The 24,450-nt window shown below is 41.8% G+C and overlaps 1 protein-coding gene and 1 pseudogene across 7 annotated transcripts in view; both read left to right on the forward strand.

Annotated features, from left to right (window-relative positions):
• FYN (FYN proto-oncogene, Src family tyrosine kinase) overlaps nucleotides 1-24,450 on the forward strand; it is a 213,330-nt gene that overhangs the window by 103,141 nt on the left and 85,739 nt on the right. The window lies entirely within an intron of this gene.
• LOC118660685 lies at nucleotides 74-2,594 on the forward strand (annotated as a pseudogene).

Below are 24,450 nucleotides of genomic sequence, written 5' to 3' on the forward strand. Positions count from 1 at the left end.
GCAAATGGTAAAAGTTCCCTTTTTTTTTGGCGGGGGGGGGGGGGGGGGGGGTCAACCGGGGAAAAAGGAGACATGTAAAACTTTAGATAATAAAGAAAATTAGAAAAATAAATAAAATATAAATTGGATAAAAAAGAATAAGAACAAGCAGGGCGCATGAACGGAGGAGGCCGTGGTGGAAGTGACCGGCAGGCCAGGTCCCTGCCGCCACCATGCTCCCGTTGTCACTGTTGAAGACGGCTCAAAATCACCCCATGTCAGTGGAGCTTAAAAACGGGGAGACGTACAGTGGGCATCTGGTGAGCTGTGAGAACTGGATGAACATCAACCTGCACGAGGTAATCTGCACAGCTAGGGACAGGACAAGTTCTGGCGATGCTCCAGTGCTACATCCGCGGCAGCACCATTAAGTACCTGCGCATCCCCAGTGAGATCACTGACATAGTCAAAGAAGAGGCGGTGCCAAGGTCGTGGCCGTGGTGGCCTGCAGCAGCAGAAGCAGCAGAAAGGTGGTGGCATGGGGGGTGCTGGACGAGGTGTGTTTGGCGCCGTATTGGGGGCGGAATCTCAGACACTGGCAGAGGTCAGCCAGAAAGAAACCCGGCTGGCAGGCGGGCAGTGAGCCTGGCCCTGTTCCCCCAGAGACTTGAGCCTTCCCCCAAGAGACTGCGTGTCTGCTCCAGTCCATGAGTCTGTTCAGAACAGAAAAAAAAGAGGCAGATGTTGGGGAGACCTCACCTGTGCATTTTGTGGTCCTCTTTAAGTCTTTTTATTATGATTATTATTATTGATTTTTGATAGAGGAGGGGAGAGAGAGAGAAACATTGATGTGGAAAAAAACATCGATCTACTGCCGCCCTCATGCACCCTGACTGGGATGGAACCACAACCTGGATAGGTGCCCTGACCGGGATTGAAACTGCAACCTTTAGGTGTACAGGACAGTGCTCCAACCAACCAAGCCACACTGGCCAGGGCATTAAGTCCTTTTTCTTTAAAGCCAGCATTTTTACAGTTGGAAATGTTTTTTGGTGTTTTTGATTTTGTGAAGTCTCAGCCAACTTGATTCCTGGAAGGTTCTGTGTGTTAATGCATCTGTAGAGCCTTGTGTTAAGGGGGGCATTTTATAAACAGGTTTGTTTTATATCTCTTGTTGGACCCCTGGGTGGCAAACAGATGGGAACTTTTCATTTTAAGGTCTTTGCACTGAGATTGACAGTCCAGGGAGTTTTCCTGAAACAGACCTGAAATTGTCTTTACAAAACAAAACCGCACAGACATGTGCCTCAGAAGCTGTTGTGGGGCCTGGTTGGGCCCCAGTCCTTTGCCTCCTTTCTCTCTCTTTTGTGTTACAAAAATAAAAAACACAACTACAAAAAAAAGAACAAAAACAAGCAGTTTTGTAACCCAGAAACCAAATCGGTTCTAAGGGCACAGGAGCATTTTTACATAAATTGTAAGGCACGAAGGCAACACAATGAGAGCCAGAATGCTCCATGAGGGAGAGTTGAGAATCTCTGGAGAAGCGTCCGAGTTCTCCCGAGGCGATCTGCCGCCCCTCTGCAACCCAGCTAGCGGCTCCAAGGCCTACAGTTCCAGTTCTATGCGAGGTTGTGTGCAGCAGCCCTGCCCAGCCTCCTAGAGTCCTTTCCAGGAGCGTTGCTGAAGACTGTAAATTACCGAGCAGTCGTCATTTTGTAAGTCAGGCCTGTGCTTGCTGTTCCCTGCTCTGGTGTTCTGGGATGGTGTCCTGTCACTTGATTCTCTTGATCCTTGAAGTAATTTGGTGCTCATTCCAGGTTCGTTTTGGCGCCATCCTAAACCAGATTTCTTGGAAGCTACTTTGAGACTGCCATCCTGCTTGTCAGTTCCCATGGCCCACTTGTCTGCCATCAGCTTTCATACTAAATTCTTTCCCACTGTGGTGTGGTTTTTATCTGTAGCAACACTTATAAACAAAATTTCCCACTTACAGAGGTGAAACATTTTCAGAATGAGTAGCTGTTGGACAGCTAACGCTGTGCAATAGAACCCACTTGGGAGCCAGGCGGTTGGTCCTGCCCCACAGCTCTGCCTCTGACTGGCAGGCTGCCCATGTCAATGCGTATTATGATATCACTTCTATAGGAGATGTGGCACATTTGCTCCTCCCTAACCACCACTCGGGTTGTGGAACAGGTATCCTCCCCAGATAAAATCTGAGACTCAGAGAATTTAGCCTATGTCTAAGGCAGGGGGCATTTGAGAGTGCGGGGTGTTTGTTCTCCTTTCAAAGACTGGAAGCAAGGTTGGCATGTGGTGAGCTTGGAAGTGGGACAGAGATGGTTAATGCTGCAGTGCTACGTCAGTCCTGTGCAGCGAAGAGTTGTCCCCAGCATAGGGCCTGGTGACAACTCGCTGTGCCCCCACTGAGAAACACTGCTCTGAAGCTGTGCAGCTAATATGCAGGAGAGCCAGGTTCATCCCTGCTCTCTCTGAGTCTAGGCCCCTTATGGTCCTCTCCAAGTTAAAGGCACCCCAGTACAGGCTGTCCTTGGGTTACGTTGGACTCAACGTCGTTTTGTGGTTGCATCGCCATCTCCCATTTATTTATTAAAAAAAAAAAAAAAAGTTCCGTCATTTTGACGTATGTACATATGTGCTTTATGTTTGTTTTTTTTATTTACCACAAGTAAAGGTCAGGAATTGTTATCTTTCTTTTAATTTTTTTTTTCACTGTTTCACTTAATTACTGCTGTGTATGTGCTCCATGTGAGTGACATAGGTGGGTCCCGACTTACGGTGAAAATCGGAAAGGATCTCCGACGTAACCCGAAGACCTACTGTAGTGATTCCCACGTTGTCCATTGTCCGGAGCTCGCAGGCATTACAATTGAACTCAGAATGGCTGTTCTGCAGCTTATGCCGAGCTGCTCTCTGCACCAGAACTCAGGCTCAGCACACTCCATGTGGAAAGAGCCTCTAAAACTCCCTGTCCCCTCTGACCAGCATCCTGTATCTGTCATTCCTCTATCAACACCCAGTGCAGGTAGAGAGAGCCAGTGCTATCCTGGGAAAAGATCAAAGCCCCAGAGAATGCCCACCCGCAGCCTTTGATCCAGTCTTACCAGCTTAAAAACCATCTAGATAGGGAACTAGGTGTCAATTTCAGGAGGTTTTGAGATGATATCTTTGGCTTCATACCTACCTACCTGGTCCACTTCAACAGAGCCTGCTGTTGGAGCTTTGTTTAAAGTTTGGTTTTGATGTCAGACAGCAAAGAAACCGAGACGGCTGGCTACATCAGTTTGAATGAGCACACATGAAATTTATTAAAGTGGCAAAAATAAAACCGTGCTGAATGAAAAGGCACACAGTGAGGCTGACCTGAATATGAATGGTGAGGTGATTATAAAAAAGGGAAGTGTGATATTATCTGATCTGGCTTTTTTTTTTCTTTCCTGTTTTTTCTCTTTTTTTCCTTCTCTCTCTTCCAGTTTCTCTCTCAACTTTTTATTTTAAAAATTTTCAAACCTGCTGGTTAGGAGAATGATAAAATCAACACCTATATGTTCTAAATATGCCACTTTTTTATTTCCTCTTCCAAATATATATATATATATATATATATATATATTACATTCGGTAAACTTTTGCTGCACCATTTGAAAATTACACACATCTTGACTTTTTAACTCTACATATTTCATCATGTATCTGCCAAGAATAGGGACATTCTTTTACATAACAATACTATGATCATACCTAAGAAATTTAGCAATGATTTCATAACATATTCTACTATCAAGTCCTTCTTCAGACTTGCTGGTTGTGGTGTAGAACATCCTGCACTCTGGGATTGTCTGTTTCTTTACAGGGTTAACTTACGCCTCACTGCCTGAAAATTGTTAGATCTAGAAGCTTGTTGTTAGATGCAGGTTAATAGCCTTTGGCAAGAATACTTCATTGGTGGCATCGCATGCTTGATGTTGTATCACATCCAGAGGTGGAGGATGTCAACTTGTCCTACCATCTGATCTCTTGGGTAAGACGGTAACTGGAGCTCACCAATGTTCAGGATACACTTTGAGTCAGTCAGGCATCTTTGGGCTGGTGTGTGGTTCCTTTGTGAACATCCTGTCCATTCCCCTCCCTCCCCCCACCTTGCAGTGCTCTGAATATCAGTGGATAATCCTTGCTTGGATCATCATTACTTTGGGATCATGTCTGATATATATTTTTTTTTTTATAATTTTATTGATTTTTTACAGAGAGGAAGGGAGAGAGATAGAGAGTTAGAAACATCGATGAGAGAGAAACATCGACCAGCTGCCTCTTGCACATCTCCTACTGGGGATGTGCCCGCAACCCAAGTACATGCCCTAGACCGGAATCGAACCCGGGACCTTTCAGTCCGCAGGCCGACGCTCTATCCACTGAGCCAAACCGGTTTTGGCATGTCTGATATTTTTTATCCTTTGTTTTCTCTTCTTCAACTACTTATAGTGAATGATCTAGGCCTTCCTAAGTTTACAAGAATGATTTTTTAGCTGCTTACCTGGTGGTCAGCTAGATTTTTTTGTGATGATAGATTGTGCCAAACATTTTTCTTCCTTGCCTGTGGTATAAGAAGGTGTAACTCTAGCAGAGCATCTACTACATGCCAGGTACCACACAGGACCCTTACCTATAGAACTCTTTTCACTTTCTTCCCACACAGCAGTTCAGGCTAGTGAATGGACTTGCCCAAGGTCACACAGCTCCAGTAGAACTAAGATCACTAGAGGTCTGCCAGGCTTAGAGCCAGGGCTTCTCTACTCTTCCATGTACCCTCTGATCCCCAACCCTGGCTGTGTCACTGCCCTAGTTCTTACCTTAGACCAGTGGTTCTCAACCTTGGCTGCACATTAGAATCATTAAAATCCTGATTTCTGGGCCTCATCCTCCAGAAATTCTGTTTCTTTGTTACTAATGTTGTGGCCCCACCCCATAACAAAGAAACAGAATTTCCGGAGAATGATGCCCAGAAATCAGGATTTTAAAAAGATTCCCAGGTGATTCTAATGTGCAGCCAAGGTTGAGAACCACTGCCTTAGACAAATGCCTACCTGATTTGGTAGGTTCATAACAAGGAAAGTCAGATAGGAGGGGGTGTGCAGCTGAAGAAACACAAGCCACACTTACTTAAAAGGGGCAAATGTTACTGGCTCTCAGGCAATGTGGGCCCAGCACTATCAGGAATCTTGATCTGTATATTAACCATTCCAACTTTTTAATATTGGCAACTACTCTATATATATTCTGACACTCATCAGTCAAGTTACCAGTTTTCAGCATCCACACTGCTGCTGGCGGAGGCGCCCTTGAGTCAGCCCAGGCTTTGTTTAGAAATGGAATTCACTGCTTGTCTGTTTGTGCTTAACTTTCTCTTTTAAATAAAAATTGATATTCTTGGGATTTGATTTCAGGGGTGTTTGAATTTTGAAGAAAAGGAAAGTTAGGTTTCATGGAAGTATTACTTAACTGGCATATTATTATAAAACCTGGCATTTATTCATTAGAAGGTTAACAATAGCAGATAGTTCATCTAGCTTTGAAACAACACAAATACATTTCCCTCTGAATATTATCTGTAGAATCTTTCTTTTTGAAATTGTTCTCTAGATCCTTAAGACGGGGATGAAATCTGTCTGTTTTATCCATCCTGCACTCCTTGTTCTTTGTGTATATTTAACTGTGATAATGAGTCACCAAAGAGTCCCTAAGCGTGTTCCCAGGAGAGGAACTGAAGCAGAACTGACAGATAAATAGCAGTGCTTCTCAGGATGAGCCTCAGTTGTTGCAGTGCTGGCTGAAGATAAAACCTGGTGCGTTAATCCAATTGTTTTTAGCAGAATTATTCTCGAGTTTGGAGTGATGGAGAAGGGTGCAGGTAGAGTCCTCTGTTCTTACTCTGCCATGAAGGAATCTGGTCCTGCCTTCCTGGTCTACAGGTTAACAACCTGAGGTGCAGAGAAGTTGAGTTGGGCCCAGGTCAAATCCAATTAGCTTGGGTCTCTCATGATCGATTTTCACTTTTCCTAAAGCTGAAGTTTTCAGTCAACAAGTAATAACCACAATCTTTCTCACAATTAATATGACGGAAAGCGTGGTGTCTCACTTTTCTGCCAGTACAAAGGTTCTCACCCGCAGTGAACCTGCCACCTGGGGAGCATTTACAAAGCACCCAAGCCCTGTCCTTCCTCCTCCCCTTCACCCCACCCCCAAGACTGAGAGCACCAAGGGCCTCCCCAGCCCTGTACTGTTAACCCCAGTGTCATCACTTCTTATTACTTCCTCAGAGGACACATATTGCATTTTTCAAATACAGTGTTCCTTTTTTTTTTTTCTTGACAAAATCCAGTGACCATTCATATTTTTTAACATTTTGTTGTTTTATTATGGAATTTAAAATTTATAGAAAGTAAACATTGTAGCATAATGGAGCCCATGGATCCCTCCCTCAGCTCCACAATTATCGACATTCTGCCATTCTCCTTTCATCTGTATCTGTATTATTGTCACTATTTTTTTTTTTACTAATTCAGATGTGTTTCATAGATCAGAAAGAAAGCTAGTTTGTGAACTAAGAATTGGTTACCTGTTCCTACAGGTGCCCCCCCCCCCACACACACACACCTTACTGTATTTATTCCTCACAGCACCCCTGTGCATTGTTACCCACAGTTTACGACTTAGGAAGCTGAAGCTCCAAGACATTACACACCTGCCTGAAGTCTCCCAGCTCAGAGCACTCAAGCAGGGATTCACACCCAGAGTTGTTTGAAAGGCATGCTTTCCCCCGAAGCTGCACTTTGGAAAAATAAGGACCATAAAAAAAATGTGTAGTTAAAACTTTTTACAGTATGGATAGATGGATAGCTATGTGATAAAAGCAAATATGGTATAATGTTAATCAATGTTAGGAGTTAAGTGGCAGTACATGGATGTTCGGTGTAAAATTATTAAAAGTTTATGTTTGAAGTTTTCACCATAAAATGTTGGGGAGGAGCAAATTTTGTCTTACCCATCAAGTGGAGGACAAGTCACACAAGCTATTTTCAGATACCTATCCTGTTGGTACCTGCTCCAAAGAGACAGATTGGAGCCTTGGTTGAATTTTAATCTTAAAAATAGCAAGCCAGGGATAGAAATTGCTTGATGTACCCAATTAACATTAACCAGTGAGGTCTTAGAGAACTCAGAAAGCCAGCTGCAAAAGCAAAGCCTCTCCCAGGGTGGCCCCTCCACTGTAGACAGCTCAGGAAGCCTCGCTGTTGCCCTCCCTGAAAGACCAGAACCAGGCGTAATAGTGGACAATTCTCTTTTCCAGTTCTGGCATCTTAGGTGGGATCCCATCATTTACCCAACAGAACATTTTGCATGCATGCAGCCTACATGTTGAAGCTGCTCCTGTGTGTGGAAGGGCATAATCAATTTTTTAAACACTACATCATACACATAGAGCCTTCCACACTACTCCACAATGTAATGCAGACCCTGCTTTGATGGTGAGCTGGCCCGGTCAGGAACAGCTAAGCAGTCTGCTGTGCTGGGGTTGCTGGTTGGAGGCAAAGATGCACTGTCCAGGGGATTCCTCGGGGCGTTTTGTTGCTGATGGTACAAGGAGAGCCTGGGTGGGCCCCTCTCCCACTCCTGTCAAAGCCCTGAATGTCCAGCAGTCAAGCTTGGCTGTCATTGCTATTACCCATCCTGCCCTTCAGTGCTTGAGGCCACATGCTTCTGGCCCAGGAAAAGCATTAGCTTGCTGTGGAGGAGAGGGCTGCTTAGGCATATGAAAGCTGCCTCTCCAGAATCTTCCAGCGTCCTCAGAAACTGCAAAACTAAGGTCATACCAGAAAATCAAGAAGTTTCCAATAATAATCATTCACACTAATTTCCAAAACTCTGATTGAATCTTGTGGCCCGTGTGACTCACTGGTGTTTATACCATTATGTTATTCTTCTTTCACTATACTCTGAGCAGAGTTTAAAGCCCTTAAGAGGTATCTATCTCTTGAGTTAACTACTCCCTCAGCTTCCTTCACCCTGAAGTGTCAGGCAGAACAGGCTAGAAGAGCAGGCTTTGTACCTAGACCTGGACATGAATCCCAACTTCACCATTACTGGCTGTGACACTTGAGGACAGTTGCTGAATTTCTATAAGGCCAGCTCATACGTTCATTGTAAGGTTTGAATTCAGATAAAATATGTGAAGTCTCCCAACATAGTCTGGGGCCCATAGCAAGTGGTTCCCTTTTCTGTCATATGTGTGATACGTTGTACGTGTGAGATGAGGGCTCGTATCCCTGCCTATAGCTGGTGGTGTGAACACGTCTTGCCTCTTGGCATCTGTGCACCACAGTTTTGTTTTGGGACTGCCTGTTATTCAGGAAGCTGTGATTTAAAAAAATTATACTGTCTAATTGCTCCTCAGGGTGCTTCCTCAGGAAGGTCCTAAGCACGGGGCAGCTGGAAAGGGTGAGGGCTGGGAGCCAACTGGAGACTGAGGGATTGGTGAGCTTAAGGTAGGGAGGGTCTGGGAGAAATGATCATAATGAGGCCAGAATCAAAAGGTTGCCATTTCTAAAAACAAAGATTGCCACCTGGGAGTTTGCCAGGGGCGGGCCCCGAGGGAGACTGAGCTACACCACACTGAGGAGTGTGGGTGCCTGTGCTCCCGGTCACTTCCCCACAGGAAGCCTAATTGCAGCCTGGGCCCTGTGACTCCCGCCTCGGGGAGGCTCCTAGGCTGCTGCGGACAGAGGAGTAGACCACTGCAGCATTCCTGCCCACGCCTGCTGCTGCGCCTTCTCCAAGAATGACTTCCGGTATCATTGCTTGTGGTCTCAGAACCAGGGGAGAGTGTTTGCTCAGTTTGGCATAGCAAACATTAAGTCTGTTGCTCGATTTGCAGTTGAGCTTTGTTTGTGGACCTTCCGTCCTTGTCTGCTGCAGCCATCCAAGCACTTGGGGAGCATGTCCTTTCTTCTCCGCAGCTGCCAGGAGCCCAGTAGTTGGGCTTCCTTAAATGCAAGCAGATGGAAGCGAGCTGGAGTGTGGAGGCAATTAGAGGATTTCTTCCTCCAAGCAGTGTGGTTTTGCTTTCTTTGGGTGTAGCTGTTCTTGCTCATTTTATTTTCCATTTAGGTTTTGTCAGGCTGTCAGCTTTCCTGTTAGGGTTTATGTTGCTGCTGGTCGCAGGAGTATGCAGGATGGGGTGACTTGGTTGATTATTGTTTGGAATGAAAGTTTTCACACCACTGTATGGCTACGTCGTGATGATGATGGCACTCATATTTGTAAAATATTCTGCAACGTTAAGAGTACTTTACATACATAACTGTTTCATGTGGCCTCCCCCCCCGCCCCCGCCCCCCCCCCAAAAAAATGAAGGTTGTACTCCCTCTGCTGGAGTCTGAGTTTTTCCTTGTCTCTATATCATTTCTGGTCAAACAACACAGGGGAGAGAACTAGAATAAAAACTGTAGCCTTTTGCTTTGTTCCTTTCTCCTTTCTCGTATCTGTCAGTCAGTTTCATATTTTCCAAACACTGTATGAGCACACTACTAGATTCTCTGGTGACATTTAAATAATTGTAGCAGACAACCTTTGCCACAGGGAGCTTCCAGTCTAGTTGGGGACACTAGTTCTCCAACTGTGAGTTTAAGTTACAGTGCTGAGCACACAGAAGGTGCTCTAGAACTAGGAGTTGAATGAGTGGGTGAATAAATGAATGGATAATGTTAACCACCAAAGTCCTGAAAAGCAAGGGGAAGAAGTAAGGGAGAAACTGAAAGGTGCACAGTCCTAGATGGGAACAGGCCCAAGGAGTACAGCCCCCTTCGAGTGCCTGGGAGCCAGAAAGCAAGAGGCCTAGGCACCCTCGTGGATTGTCCATGTTGATGATTGTCCATTCGTTAGTGCAGCTAAATGAGAGCTGAAGATATGGAAGGAAACCATATGGATATAGGCTGAGAAGAGTGAGCAAGGAAAATGTCATTCTCTCTCTTAAGGATGGGATAAGCAGAAAGAGGGAGGGTAGGGAGCAGACTGACTGAAAGGGAGAGATTACTCATAAAACTGTTGTTGGGAAAGGCGCCAGCAAACTCACCCCACCTTAAAAAGTCTGTCTCCTGGATTTGAGGACCTACTACATTGCAGCCCTGTACTAGGAGCTAAGAGAGGGCAATGGGCAGAATCAAAGAGATGCAGAACTTGGCCCAACTCTTAGGAAACCCTGCCATGCCCAGGAAACACTGAAATAATGTGAAAGCCTCAGCCTCACATGATCAACCCCAGGGGATAAGCCAAAGAATTGAGAGGCAGAGAGAGCGATGTGAGGCTGAGGAACTGAGAGGAAGGCTTCTGGCCGGTAAGACTGGCTTGGGGCCTGGCGCATGGATGAGATGTGGGAATTGTGTGGACATTTGTGTGGAGGTATATTCCATCCTGGATGAAGTTCGTGTTGGGGCCGTGGGGAACTGATGGAAGAGGTCTGGGGGCCCTGGGTGAATTCCTGGAAGCCAGGCTGGAGAGCTGGAGAAAGTTGCTAAGCAGAGAAGCGGCTTTATGAAGGTGGCAAACAGAACTTTTTGTTTATGCACAGAATTCTCATTAATTTCCTGCTACCTCAGATTCTGAGTTGGGGGGCATTGTCCCTTTGATGGCGGTATGAGATTAAGCTCAGGGAAGTAAAGGTCTCCTTGGGATGGGCACTGAACCTTTTCAGTGTCTCCTGGGGCACTGATGTACTGAAGCCCAAATATTACCGCTGCAGTGATCGAACAGGAGTAAGAACAGAATAGAATAGCCTCCAGCAGGACTGTCAGTAGGACACTGTTTTCATTGATTGTTTTGGCTGCTATGAAACTGTACTTAGTGTTTTGGAGAGCTCCAGAAATTTGTGCTATATGAACTCTAGATATTTTCATCGTGATGAACTCTTTAAAATAGTATCTGCAAAAATGCACACCCCCAGTGCAGACTACTTAGAAGTGCAGAAAAGCACCAAGGACGAAACAAAAGTCACCAGTTACTCCATCATTCAGAGATTATCACACATTAGTGTATTGCTTAAAGTCCTTTTCTGATGTGAATTTGGAAGATTTAAAAATTATTTCAAATTGAACTTAATGTTTTATATCTTTTTGTTTTAACTTGACAGTATACCATGAATGTTTTTGGTGTTACTACATTTATTTTACAATATGATCTTAGCACTACATCCTATTTCGCTATAGGAATGTACCATAAGTTATTTAATCAGTCAAATAGGAAAGCAGTCTCCTATTTTTGCTCATTTTTGTTGTTTCCAGTGAGTTAGGTTTTAAACGTTTTTTAAAACAACATTATAATATAGTATTTTCAGATCATCTTGTTTTTATTGAGTGAATTGCCCAGTCAGATCCAAATGAATATAGAAAGTTCTCCATGAAGTTTTATCTCATTTGTATTATTACTTCATTGAAAGTGATAATTAATCAAACCTGAGTGGAAAAGAATTATAGGTGCCATAGTATGCTTCCCTAAGACTATTAAAAACAGGAAGACCAAGTGCCATGCTGATGGATGTATTCAAATATAGAATAATAATTTAGGGGTCTTAGTTGGACCTGGTAAATGTTATATTGTGCTTGATTGTAGTGAAATTTCAACAATCACAAAATATAAGTAGCCTTCAGTATTACCTTCAGGTAGATGAAGAACCAAGCATTCAGGAACTTTCTTAACCCTCTCTCTCTACCGACCTCATGACAATGTCTCCCTGTAAGACGCCCGAATCCTTCCGGGTATGAGATGCATTTGGAGGGCTGGTTCCTGCTGACTTTATTAAAAGCTGAGTAGAAGAAGCCGATTTTGGTTTGCAAAGGTCTGGAACTTCTTTCTTGTGTTTCATTTCCAGTTAAATGCGTGATTCACCACAGTTCAAGGTAACTCCATCTACAGCATCTCAGTGTGTATGTTTTTAGTGAAAAATTTTTTGAGGGAAACATAGAATAGAACTATAGACTCCTCTAAGTTTTCCATGAAATTATTTTCCCTGCCTGTCAGAGTTTTGTAATATCATTAGATTACTTGTTTTTCCTAGTAATTATTATCCTATGATTATCTCAGTTAGATATGTGTTGAAGAAAAAGAGATGAAGGTCAAGAAGAATAAGTACAGTGATCTATTTTTTTTTAATTTGTCTAACTGTTGCTGATACATAGAAACACAGTTTTTCATATTGAACTAATACTTGGCAGTTTGGTAAAGCCTCCAATTCTAATAATTTATCTGTATTTTTCTTAGGTTTTCTGTTTAACCAATCATATGTATAAATAATTATGTTTTAGTTCTTCTTTTTCAATTTTTTATGTATTTATTTTTCTTGTCCTACCACTCTGGCTAGGACCTGCAGTACAGTGTTAAAGTAGGGAGAGCACACTTTCTTAGCTTGTTCCCAATTTAAAGGGAAGGCTACTAACATTTCACCATTGAGTATAATGCCTATATTGGGTTTTAATAAATACTTTTCATCAGGTTAAAAAAGTCCCCCTTCTGATTATAGTGTGCTACAAGTTCCTATTTTTTAAAATCACAAGTAAGCGTTGAATTTTATTTAATACTTTTTCTGTGCCTATTAATAATATCATAGGGTTCTTTTTCTTTGAATCTGAGAGTGAGGTAATTACTATCATGAGTTTTCTAAAGTTAAACCATTCTTTGCGTTATTGGTAAAAATGCAAATTAGCTATGAACTATTTTATGAACTGTTGGATTCAGTTTGCTGATTTTTTTTTTTTTTTAGGATTTTTATGTTTGTGTTTATATCTGAGATTGGACTATAATTTCCTTTTTTTTTCCTACTGTCCTTGTCTGATTTTGGTGCTAAGGTTACACTAGTTCTTTCCCATTTTTTATCTCTGACACTTGCCTCTTTTTACTCTAAAACCATCTGAACCAGCTGTTACTGGTTTTGTTTTCTTTAAAATGAATCCATTTCTTTAATGGTTATAAAAATATTCAGGTTTCTCTCTCTCATCTTGCTTCAGTAATAAGTGGTATTTTTCTATGAGTTCTTCATTTCATTAAAATTTTCAAACATGGCATACAGTAGTTCATAGTATGCTCCTAGTTTTTAATCTCTGCTAAAAATGTAGTTATGTTCTCACTCTCATTCCCGATATCATTATTAGTACCTTCTTTGTGTTTTACTTGATCAGTTTCGATGACTTATCTATTTTATTGATCTTTTGAAATAGTTTTTCCTTTGATAATCTTCTCTAGTGAATGTTTGTTTTATGATTTTATGAATTATTTCCCTTTATTACTTTCTTCTAATTTCATTGGATTTACTTTTGTTCACTTTCTCACTTCTTAAATTGGATACTCATTCATTTTCTTTTTCTTTCTAGGGTAAGACTTAATTACAACTTTAGCAGCATCTGACAAATTCTCATATGGAACATTTTTTATCATCACTCTGTTCTAAGAATATTATAATTATCATAATTATTTCTTCTTTGATTCATTAGTTATTAGCAGTGTGCTTTTAAATTTCCAAATTAGTTTTTTAGTAATCTTTTTTTGAAGTCTACCTTTAAAAAAATCTATTGTGTCAGAGAATGTTGTTTGTGTGGTACCAGTATCACAGAATTTATTGATACTTGGTTCATGGCCTTAGATGTGACCAGTTTTTAAAAAACATTCCATGACTTTTTAAAATTCATACTTTCTAATAGGGGCTGGGGAAATAGAGTTCTAAGTATACCCATTTGATTAAACCTCTTGTGTTGTTCAAATCTTTTATATACGTATTAATCCTCTCACTATGTCACTTTATCCTTATAATTCTAGTGATTTGCTTTATACCTGGTGAAATCCACTTCCCAGGAAGACTATTGAAGAACTGTTTACTGGCAAAATGTGAATTCCTTCCTTCAGCTTTTATGCAACCAGGAATCCAGTTTCTCAGAACCCTAGCCCCAAGGCTAACGTCTTCTGATAACCTTTCTGGCTTCAACACTATGGGCTATTTCATGGAAGAAGAAAAAAAATATCATAAAATCTTAGAGCTGAGGTGCTTTGAAGGAGCCTTAAAGTTTGTCTAGTTCAACCAGTATCTGTGATAGCTAAGTTCTGCAAGAACATCAATAGTGTCAAGATAGTTTCTATCATCTTTGGGAAGTTCTCATTATTAACACAAATCAGAAAATATCCTTCCATATAATACCCAAAAGGTTTTTTTAAAAGACTGCTGAAAATGTCTTTTTCTTTGGGATAAACAATTTCAGGTTTTGTATTAGTTTCCATACCCACCCCCATAATTCCAGGTCTTCTTAACATCCTGATTACTGTTTTCTGAACAAGTTCTAGATTTTATGTAGTGACTTTCAAATTGCACACACACACCGGTATGTGTGTGTGGTGGTGGGGGAGGGGGGTGTAAATGTTTTAAGGAATATTTCATAGGATAATCATTAATGAAGCACCTCAGGAAAATATCCAATACTGAGGCTAAAATCCACTTACCCCATCCTGTAACCATTTCTCTCTCTCAAGGGAAGCAGTCTATCTAATAATAGGGTAATATGCAAATTGGTTGGGATGCCATCACAGTAACGACCAATTAGCAGGCACCAGTGGGCGGGGTTTTGCAGCACTGGGGACGAGGGAAGGGTGGTGAAGGCCTTGGTCTCCATGCACCTGTGCCAGGGGTTAGGCAGGCGTGCACAGAGGGAGGCCTCTGCTGTAGCCCCACCTCCGGGGATCCGCAGGCCTCTGCCGCAGCCCTGCCCGGGGTCGGCAGGTCTCCCCCAGCTCCAGCCTACCTCTTTGGGGCAATCCATTGAGGTGCCCTGGGTGGGTGGGCAGGGCCTACCTTTTTGAGGCGATGGATCACAGGGCTCCCGCACTGTGACAGGGCACAGGCCAGACTGGGGGATTCCTCCCTCCCCAAGTGCATGAATGTCGTGCACTGAGCCACTAGTTAAGAATAAGAGACCATGACTCTTGCCTGCTGTTCATAATCATGTGCACCCAGATCCATGTGATCCTTTTCCTGAAGATCAATGGCACACTGCATGAGGAAGAACAACACATAGCAACAAATTTCCTGGGTTGTTTTTTTTTTAAATTCAATTTTGCTTAGAAATTATGCTGTTTTGCTTTCTGTATTTCTAATAGGGGTAGGGGGAAGCTTGCCCTTCATTTGCTGACATAAAACGTTAGTTTTGAGAGTGTCAGAGTCCAGTGTTAACACTGAGGGAAGGTAGTACTGTGCTTGCAGGGAGTTGACTGTAAGTCAAAGGCACTTCACCCCTTATCCTCATAATCCTCCCTAACCACCAAGAAAGCAAACCCCAGCTTAGGACCCAGAACTGTTCAGACATTTGAAGAGTCCTACCTTCAACAGACAATACAGGTAATAGCTTAATATTGCTTAGCATTGTATTCAGTGAGAAATAGAGGGACAGCCCTTTGAACTGGTCTCTGTCTCTTGGTGCCTAAAATTATATTATTATTGCTACTTAAAAACTCAAAAGTTCAGACTTGCTAAGCCCCAACTTAACTAAGGCCAGACCGACTGCTATATTTCAGTAAATACCACATTAGGTCACACTGGCTTTTAAGCAGCCAGGTTAAACAACTGACTCAAATTGAAATTACTTTCAGCCAACCTGCCCCCCCCCACCCCCAATCTTTTTCACACGTGCTGCTGCTAAACCACATGTCCCCCATCCTGTTCTTATGCAACAGGTTTTTGTTCAGGTCCTTACATTTCCCTTCACTAATTTTATCATCTCATTTCTGGCCCATTACTCTAGTCTATCAAGATATTTTGTCTTGAGATTATCACCTACAATATTTCCTATCCTTCCAAAAATTTGTTAAATCTGAACATTTTAACAAGCAAGTTTTCCATAACTTTAGCTAAGATGTTGGCAATGTTGTTGAAGAGCTCAAAGCTTTGTTTTATGTCCCTAGAGGTCACCTTCTAGGTGGACTTGGTCTCACTGATCAGCCCCATGTAAATAATATTATTCACTCCATTGCCTCACTATCCAGCCCACATTTTCCTATCTTATTCCCAAAGGGTTGTGAGAGGCCTTCTTGGGTGATGCTTGCTGAAGTTCATAGAGGGCCACATTATTTTTCTGATCCCTATCACAATAGAAGGTGGGCTCACTCTCTCCTCTGCGACCACTCTCTATGAACCATCAGAGCAAATGCTGAAACACTGTAGCAGGATTACCCAGATTTGGTTTTTCTCCCCTCATCTAGCACTTTGACACTTTACATAAGATTTATTTTTTTCATAAAACCAATTAATGTTGAGATTACAAATACAAAAATAGGACTGAATTTCACCCAAAGCTATTTTTATACCTGTTTTGTGGGCATTTAGTTTAACAGTTTCCCTCACTTATGCTAACCTAGCAAATACTAGAATATTAGACATAAACTGTGTCCCCCAATCCAGTCTACCAGTCAACAGCCTTGTCTATATCCCTCTATCCCACCCTCACCATCATCTCCCTAAAGATTCATTAACACTGGCTTAGACTGCTTCCTAGTGTGTGTCCCTCTTTCAGGTGCTCCTTTGGCTGAGCCATCCTGTGTAGAGCTACCTGATCAAGTCACTTGCTCAGAACTCCTGCCACACTTCAAATTCAGTCCAGTATTCTCATTCTCTCTCTCTCTCTCTCTCTCTCTCTCTCTCTCTCTCTCTCTCTCTCTCTCGGCTGGCGCTGGAGATCTGCTCAGAGCAGCCACCTTCCCATTCCTCAGGCCCTACGCCACCTAGTGGATTCATCACTCTTCCCTAAAGTCTCCCAGGCCTTCCTGGTGCCCATCTTTGTCCCGAATGTTCCTGAGGACAGGAATGTCCCAATGCATTTCTAGATTTAGAAATCTTGCTCCTCTCCCAAGTGATAAACTAAATTCTTTCCCTCGTGAAGCCCTAACTGATCCCCCTTTTGGAAGTTATTTCTTCCACCACTAAGCTCCCGTTAGCACTACGTAACTTCCAAGTGACAGATGTCGTGTAGAATTATTTATGTACTTGTTGTATCTAAAGCTGTTCTGGTGCTGGAACAATAGCTTATTCACCTTATTAGCACACCATGGGCCAGGCACCTACTAGAAAGTCAGGTGGATAGATGCTGGCTGACTGGCATTGACACTCAAGAGAGGATAATTTACCAAGATCACACAGTTTTGACTAATAGAATTAACAAGTGTCAGTTTCAAAAGTTACAAATAAGGTATTTGTCCAACACTGCACCATATTCTTTTCCATACTTTTGCTTTGAGCTTCATGTGGAAGTATTGGTAATAAACATTAAGCATTAAAACAAAAGTCTCATATTTGATTGTTTGCTACATGAAAAATGCATTATCTCTTGACTTTACATGCTTGGGAATATAAATTTGGGAAGAAGGTGTAATGAGCTTTTCCTACCACATTCTTCAAGCTTCAGAAGTTATTTGAAAGGAGACACTACCACTTGAGAACATTCGTCCCACACAATTGAAAACATCCGCAAGTACATTGAAAACATTGCTCTTCAAATCTAAAAATCAGCCAAAACCGGTTTGGCTCAGTGGATAGAGCGTCGGCCTGCGGACTGAAAGGTCCCAGGTTCGATTCCGGTCAAGGGCATGTACCTGGGTTGCGGGCACATCCCCAGTAGGAGATGTGCAGGAGGCAGCTGATCGATGTTTCTCTCTCATCGATGTTTCTAACTCTCTATCTCTCTCCTTTCCTCTCTGTAAAAAATCAATAAAATATATTAAAAAAAAAAAATCTAAAAATCACAAATCTCTTCATAGAAGCGGACACTTGGGTTGTACTGTGTGAGCAGGGTTTGTTTGTTTGGGGGTGTTTTTGTTGTTGTTGTTCTACTTATTTTAAGTGAAGGGTGGGCTAGGGATCTAATGTTAAAAATAGAGATTAAGGCCCAGGATGAAATGGTTACCCCACCTAGAGACTGGTGGTTCTGGCTTTCTCAGGCTTGATGTTGTCTACCTGAGCGAGGGCTCATTTATCTCATTTGAATCTGAAAGGGAGCCCACATCCTTCCTGTTGCCATGTAAAGATGCTGAAAAGAATTCGCAGAGAAAACAGTTGCACTAATGTGTTAAGTTTCCCAGACTCCTATCCCTGTGCCCCGAGAACAGTGCAATAATTGGGAATGAGGTTGAACAAAGGAATAAAGGTATGAAATGCTCAGGAAAAGCCAGCCAGATGCTATTCTTTATTATCAGCTTCTCTTAGTATTTGCTTGTTTTTTTTTTCAAGTGTGGTTCTATAGGTAGTGGAAAGGGGAAAGAATTGCAGGGTCATTTTTTCCTTTTTCAAGTCAAATTGCTATCTTGCACAGTAGCCCCACAGAGACTCGCTCTCATTCATGGGTTGACCAACTCCTACACCTCCAATTTCAAAAGCAAAGGAGGTGAATCTAGCCTTTCCTTGTTCTGTGATGTTGGAGCCCTCTCCTGCTTATTTTTTTAATCCTCACCTGAGAGCATGCTGAGAGAGAGAGAGAGAGAGAGAGAGAGAGAGAGAGAGAGAGAGAGATCAGTTGCCTTTCGTATATGCCCTGACCAGGAATTGAACTGGCAACCCTTCAATGCATAGAACGACACTCAGCCAACTGAGCCACTCCAGATGGGTCTTTCTTGCTTTAAAAAAATAAAATAAAATAAAAATAAAGTTTCCCCAAAGTATGGAATATCTGAAGCACAAGCCATTTGTTTTGGCAATTCAGTCATAATTTCCAACTTACCTTCAATATTAGTACAAAAACAAAAATGACCTGAATTCTATTGGCATGATATGGATAGATTAGCTAAAAAAGAAAGAAAAGAAAAGAAAGGAGGAAAGAAGAAGGCAAGAGAAGGGAAGAGCCTGCATGTCTAGCATTTCTTTTCTTACCAAGTATTTCTTGGGTTATTTCTAGTGCAGGCACGGCTTATCAATATTAGTGACATAGTCATGTTACAGAAGGTCACAATTGAAGGAATACAGAGCCATGGGACTAAAAGCAAGGACTGCTTCAAAATGAACAAGTATTTTAGTAGCCGTTGAACACACTGTCACTACATGGTCAGAAGTTCAAGATGTCAGATTAAAATTAGAAATAACAGGGAAATTCTACAAAAATAGGGATATAAAATATGAGATTCTTTCCAGGGGAGATCATGCAATATTTCTGGAAGTCTTACAATAAGCAAGATTATCATCCTACAGTATAGGCATTATTCACTACACTTTCTTAATTCCACATTTGTTTCCATCCATAGATTTTGAGAATACATTTACTTCAAGTATTTATGGGGTCATGAATGCTATTTATCTTCTATTATACTGAAACTTTACCCAATTAGTTATAATTGAGCTACCAATTGACATTTTTTACCCTTTAAAGAAAACCTTTAGAATCATAAAGTTTGCCTGGGAGATACAAAATAACTTCCAGCAGATAATTAGATGCTTTGAAAATAAATAGAAAAGGGTAGAAGCTGAACTAAAAGAATAAATGGTTCTGTTTCCACTCCCCTCCCTCAAGGATATTTTAGAACCTTTTTATTAAGTATTTTTTGGGTTTTTTAGGTGATCTTAAGTGTTTTCATGTTAGAAGTATAATCTTATCAACATAAAACCTACTTATTTGGGTGCACAAAGCAAATGGAGTCATCCTTTCTTTAGGGAGCCCAATCTGTATATCATAAATACGATTATTATTGCTGTTACATTTCAGCCGTTTCTCCAGAAAGACTTAATCAAAAGTGCCTCACATGTGAGAGATCAGCAGGCAACATTTGGGGCTGCAAATATTGAGCAAATACAGGGTGATTTTTCGTTCACCTTCACCCATGAGCTACCAGCCCCTAGGATTTTGCCACAGACTCAAAATGTTAGTGCTAGAAGGATAGTCAGGATTATCTGGATCAGTCATTATGGAGACTCAGCGCAGGAGGAGTGAGTGGCTGACCTGAGGTCACCAGTGGGTCAGGGCGGAAGAGCAGTAGGCATGGCTGCTTTCTATTAAATCATTGTATTCACCTCTTAGGGAACATATGTCACAAGACAGTTTATCACTTTTGATTAAATACCTCAACCCTTCAACTTGGGTTAATCTTTTCAGTTATTAAATATCTATTCCAGTGCTGTCCATAGACATATAATACAAACCATAGTGCAGACAACACAGTTGTTGTTGTTTTACTTTTTTAACATTCACTCAGCCACATTTTTTTAAAAAAAGAAACAGATGGAAGTAATTTTAATATATTTTATTTAAAACAACATATCCCAAACATTCTCATTTCAACTTGCAGCCAGTATCTTAAAAGTGATTAATGAGATATTTCACATTCTTTTCTTCAATCTACATCTTTGAAGTGCGGTTACATATTTCACATCTCATGTGGTTAGTGCTACATACCATACTGGACAGTGAGGTCTGGACAGCTGAACAGGCCCAAGTTCGCACAAACCACAGGCCCCTCTCCCTTGAAATTATAAATGTCTCTGTGTCTAGTTCACATTTCTTTTAACTTTTGCTCGTGATAGGCCAAGCTTATCTCCTGAAAACCCAGAGAGAGGTAAACAAGCATGAACTGCTGTAAAATGAGTGTATCTATTGAAAACGTGGCCCAACCCTTGCCGTGGAAGTGTTGCTATGTGATATATTACTCCTGCCTTCCTCGAATTCCATGAAGTTCCGTACTTCCTTAATGTCAAAGGCCCCTTAGCAGCTGCAGCTGTTTCCTGTGGATATGTTCTACAGGGCTTTTCTTTAAGAGATGTCTTCTACTGTGACTGCTACCAGAATGAATATACTCCAAAGCCCGTATCTCTCATTAACAAACTTCCAAGAACTAATTGTTCAGCTTTAGCTGTAGCTTTCAACAGTTCATCTCTTACTTTGACCTAATTATAAAATTTAATGTTAAGATATGTGAGGAGGGAGATCAAAGAAGGGGATATTTCACTTTCTGTTCATGCATCATCTTTCACATCTCCCAACCCCCACCTCCAAGCCAGCTAGCCAAAGGCAACACATGGAATTATAATGAATAACTGTAAAAGCTGAGACTGTGTTTTATTTTCCTTATCATTCAAATAGAAATAATAGTAGTGCCTACCCCCAACGATTTGTGAAGATGGAGCATAAAACATAGTATCTGACACATAGTTATTGCTCAACAAAAATGATAGTTATTTTTATTATTACTTTGCAATTACTTCAGAAAAGGAGGATGGACAAAATAGAGAGCAAATAGGTGTATCTCTTCTGAAAAATGGAAAGGAAGCCTGCCAGTGTTTTTTTTAGGACATTATCCTTGTGATTCCTGGAACCAAACCAGGCTCCACCCAGAGCTGAGCGCTTTTTGATTGCAGTGTGTCTTCAGCATGATTGTTCGAACCAACCTCACTTCCAATGATAACGGGAATGTTGGAGCCAAAATGACTAGCTCCTGCAGCGTAACAATAGTAACAATGGCGGGGGGAGGAGCTGACCCAGATAGTGTGTTTCAAGTCCTCAGAGCACGTTCTTACATGATTTTCATAGTGAATTGTGACAGCTGTACTGGAGAAGGCAGAGTAAGTGTTTTGGGTGTCATTTGGGTTGCTACTTTAAACAGTTCCATGGACTAAGGGGAAAATATTTTTTTTTAATATAAGACTTTCAAGATAACGCCTTTCCTCCCTTGCCTTTTGCCTTTTGCCTCTGCTGCCCAATAAACCCTTTTGGCTGGAGTTCATTGGCTCTCCCTGAAGCTCCCAGGTATCACTTTTTGGTTGAACAGAACTAAAGTCATGCCGAGTAGTGACTTGGCACTCGTGACATAGTACAGTTCTGCTACTGAAAACTGGTGAGCTCTTAACATATGTTTGCATCACTTTCTTTCTCTCCACTCCCTCAGTCTGCTTGTAAGAGTAAAACATTGACATTTAGGTGGGAAAACAATATCGAATCCTGGGCCTGTGGACACATTTTAATTCTTTAAAGAATATTGTAGCTATCTAAGTTGTTTGTCTAACCATTCATCCTGAGTACCAGAATTCTCCGTAAGTTGGCATCTCTCTTTTGGGAACCATCTTTCAGCTGCTCCTGTGAGCCAGACGTGAGCACTCAGATAACACTAAGGATGGTCCCTCGCTTGGTTTTCCTGGTTTGCCTGAGGTTTTAGCCCCTGATGCTGTGGGAAGGTCCAGAAGATGAAGCCCACATAGAAAGTCACTGCCTGCCTCATGGAGAACAGCCGCCACTTCACCCGACCTGCACACTCATGCCTTTTCTTTTTTGTTGGCCTGGGGTAGCAGTTGCATATTTTAGCAAAAGAGAGAGCCATTAAAAACATGCCAAATAGTGTTCTATTTATACCATGGAATACTGCTTGGCAATAAAAACTACTATAATGAATAAAGCAATAAAAACTATACTACTCAGCAATAATGAACTACTGAAATGTACATTATCATGGATAAATAAAAAAATAAGTAGACTCAAAGAATATGATTACATTTATAGGAACTCCTGGACCAGACAACTAATCTATGGTGATCGAAGTCACCACTGTGGTAGCCCTGGATGGGATTGACTGCAAAGGGGCCCTGACGGATCTTTCTAGGGCGATGAAAATGTTCTCTTAGTTTACACAGGTATAGACATTTGTCAGGACTTATTGAGCTGTACACTTAACATCTACACATTGAACTGCATGGGAATGACACCTAAGCTTAAGAAAAAAAAACTACGAAGAAAGAGGGAAGGAACTGAAAAATGCATAATACTTACTAAACCTCCCCAAATTATTAGAAATTCTTTTTTATTTCTGAGGTATTTTTTTCAAAGCTGGCTACCAGCCTTTTTTGTACCAGGTGCATAGTGGGACAGCAGTTTCCTGTTTCTTTTGGACATGGTCCACCAATGGCAGCCACACTTAGAAGATGGAGTAGTACTACAGTACTTCCTTTCCACAGAGATTGTCCTAGATTATATGGGAAATCAATGTTTTGTAAGTTGTGCAACACAAATTTATAACTTGAAGAATATTTTTTGGAAGGCATATAGTCACTCCCTAGTTTATGGTTGATTGTGTTAATTTGGAATTTGCAAAGATTACAAAAAGAACCAGGACTTTTTTGTGTTCTGTGTTGTGAAATGTAAATGTTAACATTAAATATTAAATCACTCAGCCCCTCAACCTCTCACTCCAGTCCATCCTTCCTGCTGTTTAGTAATCTTTCTGAAACACAAATCTGTTGTGTAACTCTGCTCAGAGGCCTGGGTGGCCTGCTTCCTCTTTCACATTTTGCCCCTGCCTAACTCTCTGCTTGCCCACCTATACACTTTTGGCATTTGTCACACCAACCCAGATTGAGGCACAGATTCAGGAATGCTCCTTCCTGAATCTGTGCCTCACGGAGTTGTTCCTCAGTCTGGGGAGCACTGGGCCCACCCCATTCCTTCAGCACCCTCCCCGCAATCCCAGCTAGGATGCCCATCCTGAGAATCTGTCCCAGCTTCCTCTTGGTTGGAGTGACCCACACGTGCCTGAGCTCCTCAGAGGCCCACGTCTGTTTATTCAGGAGAGCACACTAGCCACATGGAGCAGAACAAATCCTTCCCATGACTGCCTTCTCCTGCTGGCTGTACATTCTTCAGCTACAGGGATGGCAGTTTGCATCTTTGTGTTCTGTGCACACTGCTGGGTACATAGTATTGGTCCATAAATGGTGGGTGGTGGGGTGGGTGGATTCATTCATTTGTTCATTCATTCAACACTGCAGTAGCCTTCTTTGTGGGACCTCTGAAAGGATACAGGTAAGAACCAGAATGTTCTGGGGGCCTAGCAAACGCAGACTTTCTGGGACAATGTTGCCGTGTTCTGGTCCTGTTCTCTTTGCTTTCTTTGTCCAAGTAGGAGCCAGAACCTGACAATGCTCTCTTCCTGGGTTGCACTCACTCTCTACCTCTTCTTTTCTGCATGAAAGAATTCCTACCCAGTTCTTAGAAAGAAACCCAGAACATACCACTAATAATGTACACCAGGACAGGAAAAAAGTGAAAGACATAATACAAATAGCACCTACCAATAAGTTAGCTTTTTTACATTTCCTACATATCTTCACATATACCTCTTTGTTTTATCTTCACAGGAATCCTGTGAATTAAGCAGGGAAGGGATAATTGTCCCTACAGGCAAATAAGAAAACTGAGGTGAAATAAAGGCCAGATGATTTGCCCAAAGTCACACGTCTGGTTAGTGATAATGCCGAGACCAGAATAGAAACCCATGTGCTCCCGCCAGTCTGGGAGATTGTTCAAAAGTACGAGTTCCCAGGAAAGATCAAATAATTGCTGGAAAAGCACTTCCGATCTCCAAGGAAAACAAATCTTTCCAGCTGAGTGCCCTCCCTAAGGCCTG

This window comes from Myotis myotis, unplaced genomic scaffold (assembly GCF_014108235.1).
Source record: "Myotis myotis isolate mMyoMyo1 unplaced genomic scaffold, mMyoMyo1.p scaffold_m19_p_7, whole genome shotgun sequence".
Taxonomy (NCBI): Eukaryota; Metazoa; Chordata; class Mammalia; order Chiroptera; family Vespertilionidae; genus Myotis; species Myotis myotis.